The sequence below is a fragment of the Aulonocara stuartgranti genome, assembly GCF_965226115.1.
Source record: "Aulonocara stuartgranti genome assembly, chromosome: 2".
NCBI classification, from domain to species: Eukaryota; Metazoa; Chordata; class Actinopteri; order Cichliformes; family Cichlidae; genus Aulonocara; species Aulonocara stuartgranti.
The window spans coordinates 22,374,308-22,382,500 of NC_138940.1; the positions used below are offsets into that span (position 1 = coordinate 22,374,308).

The 8,193-nt window shown below is 41.0% G+C and overlaps 1 protein-coding gene across 1 annotated transcript in view; it reads left to right on the forward strand.

Annotated features, from left to right (window-relative positions):
- Window positions 1–349: 349 nt before the first annotated feature.
- The window catches only part of LOC309690848 (protein phosphatase 3 catalytic subunit alpha-like), a 48,390-nt gene continuing 40,546 nt past the window's right edge, over window positions 350–8,193 (forward strand). The window contains exon 1 of the mRNA XM_082508242.1: window positions 350–441. The gene's annotated coding sequence lies outside the window, so the exon portion shown is untranslated. The remainder of the gene's footprint in view (window positions 442–8,193) is intronic.

Consider the following 8,193-nt stretch of genomic DNA (forward strand, 5'->3'; position numbering starts at 1 on the left):
AGGTGTGAAATGTATAGTTTTCAGGGTTTTTATCGGTTTTCAGCGTTATTTTGTTATCGTTTTTATCGTTTACTCGGCTTTCCTTGGTCTTTTCACGTGTGTTATGAATAAATCTTCTTTTTTTCGGTATGGGTACTAGTTTTATTTTGTTGTATTTATTCGCGACACCTTAAAGGCCGGTCCGTGAAAATATTGTCGTGCATAAACCGGTCCGTGGCGCAAAAAAGGTTGGGGACCGCTGGTTTAAAACATTTTGAAAATGTTTTTTTAAAACCTTTATTCTGAAAGCAATTTTCAAACCGGAAATAGTGTTGTTGGCTCGCTTTTTCACTGCGTTACCGCTAGGGAACCCCTTCGCTGACATGCGCACCTGAGGGATCGCGGTGCACGCCGCCTACGTAGTGGTGCAACTGGCGTCATTGTGGCTCCCGCCACGCGAGGGTAAGGCTGAACGGGCACGGTCTGGGCTGAGCCAAGATGTCTACCCAGTATATGTCTTTTGCAGTAGGTAAACTCCCGGGACGTGAGACTAAAATGGGTTACAAGAGTTTCAATGTCGTATGCGTCTTCGCAGGCAGTGCAGCAGTTGGTAACATGCTAAAGCCGCTGGCTGTGGCTATAGGTGTAAGTCCACTTTCAGAGGCTTATGTAACAGATAAACTACAGTCTGGGTTTGTTTAGTGCAGAGATATGACTCGCGACTGTGGGTGCGAGCTCGTTGGCGGAGGGCACATAATTGGTTTGTTTAAGCAAGGGAAAAATATATTAGCTGCACAGTAACTGCAGTTTATGTTTGTGCCTTACTTGTGTGGTTTTGTTTTGTTTGTCACGGTAACTCGTTGTTATATCCGTGTGGCACACAATGTTCCGCTTTCTCAGTTCTCAATATTCTTCAGCAGGGGTGTCAAACATAAGGCCCGGGTCCCAGAGTCGGCCTAGCAATGAAGGCCCATTGGACAACTTTGGACAATGTGTATTTGCATTTAAAGCTTTGCCAACTGATAAAGAGCTTCCCCGCACCGCATTCCTACTACATCAGTGTTATTAAGTAATAGATAAACAATAAAGTGATAGATGTTTTTTAGAAATTAGTTTTTTTCCACTATGGGACATTATTAACAAAAACACGGGCAATGAGCTACCAAACGTTTCTATGTAATTTAAAACATTTGCACTGTGTTCCAGATACATCAGACCCAGAAAAAAAAAAAAACAGATTTCTTTTGGTTCTTAGCAAAGTAGAGCGATTCAAGTATCACTAGCAATACAGGATAATACTTATGTTATAATGCTTTGATAGATCAAAGTATCTGGGGCTGATCCAACTCCTGAGCAAGAAGTCCGAGTTGAGTGGGAGTTCAACAAAAACTTCCAACTGGGAACTCGGAATTTCTGACTTTGACTTATTCAGGAATTGGCTATTATTTCTTAGAATTTATACACGAAAAACTTGTTTCCTGCAGCACAATTTGTTTAATATGTAGAAAAACTGAGGCACACAGTTTAAATTGCACTTCTTTTTGTTTCCTGAGAACCGAGGAAACAAGGTAGAGCAGGGCGATATGACCAAAAATATTTATCACAATATACATTTGAAAATTTGAGATAACGATATAACTGACGATATGATTGACACTAGACAAAATACTTTACAACTCCACAACTTTATTAGTGCAAATAAAAATATCAATGTATTTTCGCTTAAACAAGCAGCTGTTTTTTATGTGCATTAAAGTTATCTAAAAATTTAACTGTGCAAATGCAAATTCCTTGCTGACAGTTTAACCAAAAGGCATTTCCAGTGGGAATTGGCCGACATATCCTCAGCATAACCATGTATAATATCCACAAAACTTAAAAAGAGGTTATACACACACACTATACGGTACCATTATGTTGAAGCACAGTACGTATCACTCCGCGAGGCTCCTCCCTATGATAGCCGTAATGCTCCGACAATCCATCGTAGCTTAGCAAAGTCGTACTAAAACATTTGACAGATTTTCGAGCGCCGTGTACATAAAATCGTTTCGAGGTCAGTAACAGGGCCGTTGCTTGCCATTTGGGTGCCCTAAGCACAAATGCTTTATGGTGCCCCCCCCCCCCCCCCCCCGCCACTGAAAAAACAAAACAAAAACATTAATACTTTTGAATTTCTCAGTGGAATTTGTTTAATTAAATAACAACAAACATGACAGTTAAACAAATAAATAAGGTTAAAGGAGGTTACTGTTACAAATAAATACTGAAACAAAAATTGAACATTGGAACAAGAACAAAGAGCCTGGCAATAATGTGTAATTTTTTTTATAAAAAAATAATATATATAATATAATAGTATTATTATTAATATATTTACAAATAGTTTCACAATAGAATTTAAATAAGAAACTTAAATAAGAAAAATAAGAATTTGAACACAAAAGCCACATTCCTTAAGTAACTATGTTAAACATTTTTACAATTCGTTGTCAGAGTATGCCCTAGACTCTAGGGCATACTCTGACAACCAGAAAATGCAGGCGTGGTGTGCCTCTCTAGGGCCTAGAGAGGCACACGCCTGCATTTTCTGGTTGCAAAATCAGCTATAAGGTCATCATATGATAGCTTCTGAGCCACGTCACCATTGATGCTGATAACAGCCAGACCACTTAAACGTTCCTGCCCCATTGATGAACGCAGGTACGTTTTAATGAGTTTGAGCTTTGAAAAGCTTCGCTCAGCAGAGGCAACTGTGACAGGCAGGGTCAGTGCAATACGCAGAGCAATCCACAGATTGGGATATACCTCTTGAAGCTGATTGTCATGTAAAAATGACAGCATTTCCAAAGCAGACGTCTGTGGTGGCAGCTGAGGAAGGTTGATGATTTCCTGCATCATCTCAGGTCCATCAATGTCAGCTACTCCCTTATCTGTCAGTGTCTTCTGTACTTCAGTGCAGTGTTTTTTTAAATCCTCCTTGGACATCCCATTCACTTTGCTGAAATCAAGCAGCACTCCATATTTCTCCTTCACTTGATTCATGGTCTCAAACCTCTCCTGTAGGGAGATTAAAGCAGAGTCCACAACACAATTGAAAAATGTGACCTCAAGCTTTTTAAGGGCATCATGGAGGGGCTCATCAACAGCTTCATATGCAAACTGCCTTTTTGTGCTCCTGAGCCTTTTCTCCTTCAACTGTGGTTCTATGTTCAGGGCCTCACAGAGTTCTTTGGCAGCTGACACAGCCTCATCAAACCCAGACTGTCTGTATTTAGAGAGGTTACTTTTGGCAGTGTCAATGAGCCTGACAGCAACATCGAGCTGCATGGAGCTGGACTGTAGTAACTTGTTCACCTGGTTTGTGATTGTAAGAAGTTCACACCACACGATGGAGCAAATCAAAAATCGAAATGAGGCTACTTCCTCAGCAAGCACTTGAGCCTCCACCTTTGCGACTGCATCACTTACAGCTTCTCTGGCCTCCAGGAGAGCATCCCTCACTTCTTTTGTCTGACTCCGGACAGCAGTTACACTTTGAAGCCTGCTTTCCCATCTAACGTCACTCCAAGATTTAAGTGTCAATTTCACATGTTTTGTTAAAATGGCCCATCGCTGGGTGGCACTGGAAAAGAAATTGAACAACTTCTGCAAATACCCAAAGTAGCCAGTTGCATCTGGAGAGGACTTGGCAGCATCAGCTATGACCAGATTTATCGTGTGAGCTCCACAAGGCACAAACAATGCTCTCGGGTTTAATTGTAGCAGTCTGGCCTGAACACCTTGCTTCTTCCCCTTCATGTTGGCCCCATTGTCATAGGCCTGTCCTCGACAGTTTTCAAATGGAATGCCAAGCTCCTTCAACTTGTCAAGGACAACATTGGACAGGTTAAGGCCAGTTGTTTGCTCCACATTTATATAGCCAAGAAAGTATTCTTTAATATCTGGTTGTGCTTGGAAACAAACAATGCGTACTATGACTGACATTTGTTCAGTGTGACTCACATCTGGAGTACAGTCAAGAATGATGGAGAAGTATTTTGCCAACTGGATTTGCTTCACAATGGCGCGGAATGTTTCTGAAGAGATAATCTGAATTAGTTCGTTCTGTGTCTCAGGGCTGAGGTAATGTGTGTGGGAACCTTCATCTTTTATGTTGGCCAAGTGATTTGCCATTACAAGGTCATATGTTGCCATAAGCTCTACTTCCTTCAAGAAGTTGCCATTGTCCGGCTCATAAAGACAGTCAGAAGAGCCCCTAAAAGACAAATTTCTGGAAGCCAGTGAGAGAGTTATTGAGAGTAATCGTTTGAGAATCTCTCGCCACTTTTTCCTTTCTGCCTCTAGTAAGGTCAACTCCTGTTGATCTATTGCCATGCTTTTCTTTAGCCGTGTGTCCAGTTCTCTCCACTTAAGCATGCACTGTATGTGGTCTTGGCTACACTCATGACCCCTCAAACGGATGTTGATGTTCGACCAGTCACTGAAGCCCTCTGTACTCAGCTTTATATCCTTCACACTGAAAAGCTTACATGCAAAGCAGAACACAGCATTGTTCTGCGGTGAGTACACTAACCAGCTCCGGTGAACCTTTTCTCCATTGGGAAGAATTTTGAACTTAAGGCTAGTGTGAAATGCTCTTCCATCAGGCCCCTTTGGAAAATTAAAATCAGAGCTGACATTAAAAGGACCTCTCCGCACAATTTCAACACGATCAGCATCTACAATGTGAGCTGGCCAAAGAGCAGGATCGGTTGAAGGGGGCACACATGTCTCCACAGTGTCACTTTCTGATAGTCTCTCAGTGACAGGACTCTCAGTGGTACTTGTGTATGGAACTGTACCTGAACTGGTGGTTGATGGTTCTTGTTCTTCTTGGCTAGGGATTGTTGCAGGGTCTACAATGGCTGGTGGTTGATGTCCAGGGATGGCACTACTACTGGATGGTTCATCCTGTCCTTGAGATCCTCCTTGAACATATTTAAGCATTGACCCTGCATACAAGAGAAAATATTCAGGGATTTTACAGAAATACAATTTTGAATCTACAGTAGGCCTACGAAAGATTGCATTATAAGACTAATAAATTAAGTAAGTCACTGGTACATTTAAAAATTACTAACTATATTTTACATGTATAGATTTTCATAATGGCAAATGGCAATATAAACATGCTGTACATAATTTGATATAAATGCGCAAGTAGGAAATCTATATTACTGGAAGATATAGGTTTCATATTACAGTTTCACCAACAGATGTCGCCCTTGATCTATGAACCTAAAGAAAGACGAGAACTATTTATGTGTTCAGACGTCAATGGCATAAATAAGATATGCGTCTTTATAGATATCCTGAAATGCAGCAACATACAAAGTAATCTTGTCTAATCTGATAATAATACTTGACTGCATCACTGACCTATCCCAAAGTTAAGGTTAATCAGTAGCATGCATGACGTTAGCCAGCTAGCAACCTGAGGAGGGAAATGCTAGTCTCACGAATCACGATAACGTTAGCAATCGTGAGTCACGATTGCTAACGTTATCTGAAAACCGTCAATTGAGTGACCATGATGAGTTGCTTTTAGTAGTCCATTCTATATTCATATCCACAACGTAAACAAACTACCCAACATCAATCATTTGCAACATTTGTTAACACAGTATGAACACTGCTAACAGGAGCTATCACAGAGTTGACGGACATGAGCGTGCAAGCAAGGGCTACAATAATGAACTTTTTTTATTATTATTATTTAAACATTGCCTTACCGGCAAGCGACGCCTGAGTTTCATCACGCTTCCTCTTCTTCTTTCTTTTCTCCGCTCCCGACTCCTGTTGCAGTTTCGAGGCCATGTTCAAACAGGTGTTTACCAATTATAGAACAGACCACTGGGAGTGGGGGGGCACCAGGAGGAGACTGGAGACAGGGCACAAAGCAGATTCACCCCTTTTCTCAGGAAAATTGTTTTATGTTGCTTTTGTATTGTTTAACCATATTAATGCATATGATATTTATAGTATTAATATGGTTTACTTTTTTTTTTTACGACCCTGATTTTTTTGGTGCCCTACCGGCCATTTGGTGCCCTACGCAGTGTGCGTTATGTGCGTTTGCGGAGCTACGGCACTGGTCAGTAAACACAACCAGAATTCATACATAAGGCACACGGGATTATAAGGGGCACTGTCGATTTTCAGATAAATCAAAGGATTGATTTTAAGTGTGCCGTATTTTCCAAAAAACACGGTAATAACGACGGCCCGCTAGCACGCGCTACCAAAAATAGTGCTTTGTTGTGTATCTGATGGACGAAAGCCAAACCAGTTCCACACCACTGAAGTTGCAGCATTTTTACAAACCAGTTCTGGTTCATCTATTTCATTCAACGATCCACTTTCGCCCTTCTCATTCTGTATCGCCACCGTGTTTTTTCCGTCATGTGCGTATGAAAACAAAGGCACTGCGCATGCGCGTTTTACCCGTATTCTATCGCGATATTTCATTTTCTTATTGTTGCCCAACATTATACCGGTATTACCGTGAACGGTATGATATGGCCCAGCCCTAAAACAAGGATCTTTCGGTTTAACTTTTTTTTGTGATGTCCTGCCTATTTGAAGCTAAAAGAGGCCACCCAAACACATGAGATATCATTGGAAAGGCCAGGATGTCATCTTTTGAGCTGGTTCTCAGGAGGATATTGAGACTGTGTAGTTAAACGTCTTTACATTGACAGAATGGGAAGTTTCAGTAATCCAGCCCACTTAAAGATCAAAGTGTCCCACGATGTAAAATGAGTTTGACATTCCTGACCTACAGGATAACCAAGAGACTCTTTCAGGTACAAGTTGTATTAAAGATGTCAAACAGTGGAGGGAAGACCACTGGATTTTGACTTAAAATAAAATAAAACCTGATCTCTTTGTTCGAGGGAAATGTTTTTGTTCTTTTGAAAGCTCGAAAATTAGGCTCTGCATACTCCACCATGGCTATTGTGAGCTCTGGCCTATGTGCAGAGAAAAACATAATCATGTCAAAGTGAATGAAAAATGGTTCCAGTTTGCATTCCAGTAAATGCAAATGACCCTGCGTTTAACTAAGCTCACTGGTTCAAACAGAGCAGGCTCCGTCATGGGTTTTTCAAGAACAAACATGTAGGAACCTACAAAAGTAAAGGAGTCCCAACACAATCAAGCTAATGAATCACTAACTTTTAGTATGAGGTCAAATCAACCGTCTGTCATGAATGGGAGTAGATTTTGAGGAAATTCGGAGGACTTTCTGTAACATTACTGAGCTTCACACCGTAATCAGCATCCAGTAATGGCCTTTTTACGCTCTGACCGATGTCACTAGTTATGTTGTAGTTCTGTTGCTCACTAAAGAGCTACATTCAATAGCTTTAAGAGATATATCACTAAGTATAGCTTCATAATTTTTTCCCTGTATGTTCTCCCCAACAATCAGAGAGAGAAATAGTTATTTTAAAAGAAGCTTTTAAACATTTGATTTCTTATTGGAAGGAAAGCACAGGTGGGGCTGATGTCAGTAATGATGGCTCTGTGTCATGCAGGTGTATGCAAGTGAGCAAATGTACACAATACAAGGACTGGAATGTTTATAAGTGGACTCTGTGATTAACACCATCAATCACACCTCGGTCATTCCTGATGTGACATGTCAAAATATCTGCTGTTGAAACAGCCAATAGCAGCAGACGGGAGTACTGTTTGATTTGCACAACAGTCATCTACACTTGAAGCTCCCCCAAAATAGGAAATGTATCCAAAAACCACATCCAGAGGTGAGCTGGGTTAAAAGTACAGCAGTGTGAATAATGGGCATGGTTTTGAGAGAGAAAGATGGGAAACAGGAGATGAAGACATGCCACTTTAAATCATTTCATGGTTCGATAAGGCCCTCTGACTTTTCATCAGAGTATGCTGATTGCCTTGGCAAACATCAGAAGGACGGCTCAAAGCAAACCTCAGCAGAAGTTTAGCTGAGACAGTTTAAATACAGCTTACAGGCAAGCTAAGCTGTACTCCAAAATGGTCAAATGCAGATAGCATATTTGTATTTTTCACTTGCTGTCAGCCACTGATCTTAGCAGTGCATAGCAGGAATCGGACACACCGAGTTTTACAGACTGTTTACTATACAGGAATATTCACAGGTAAGGGGGTGTGTCTGAAGGAGTGGTATAC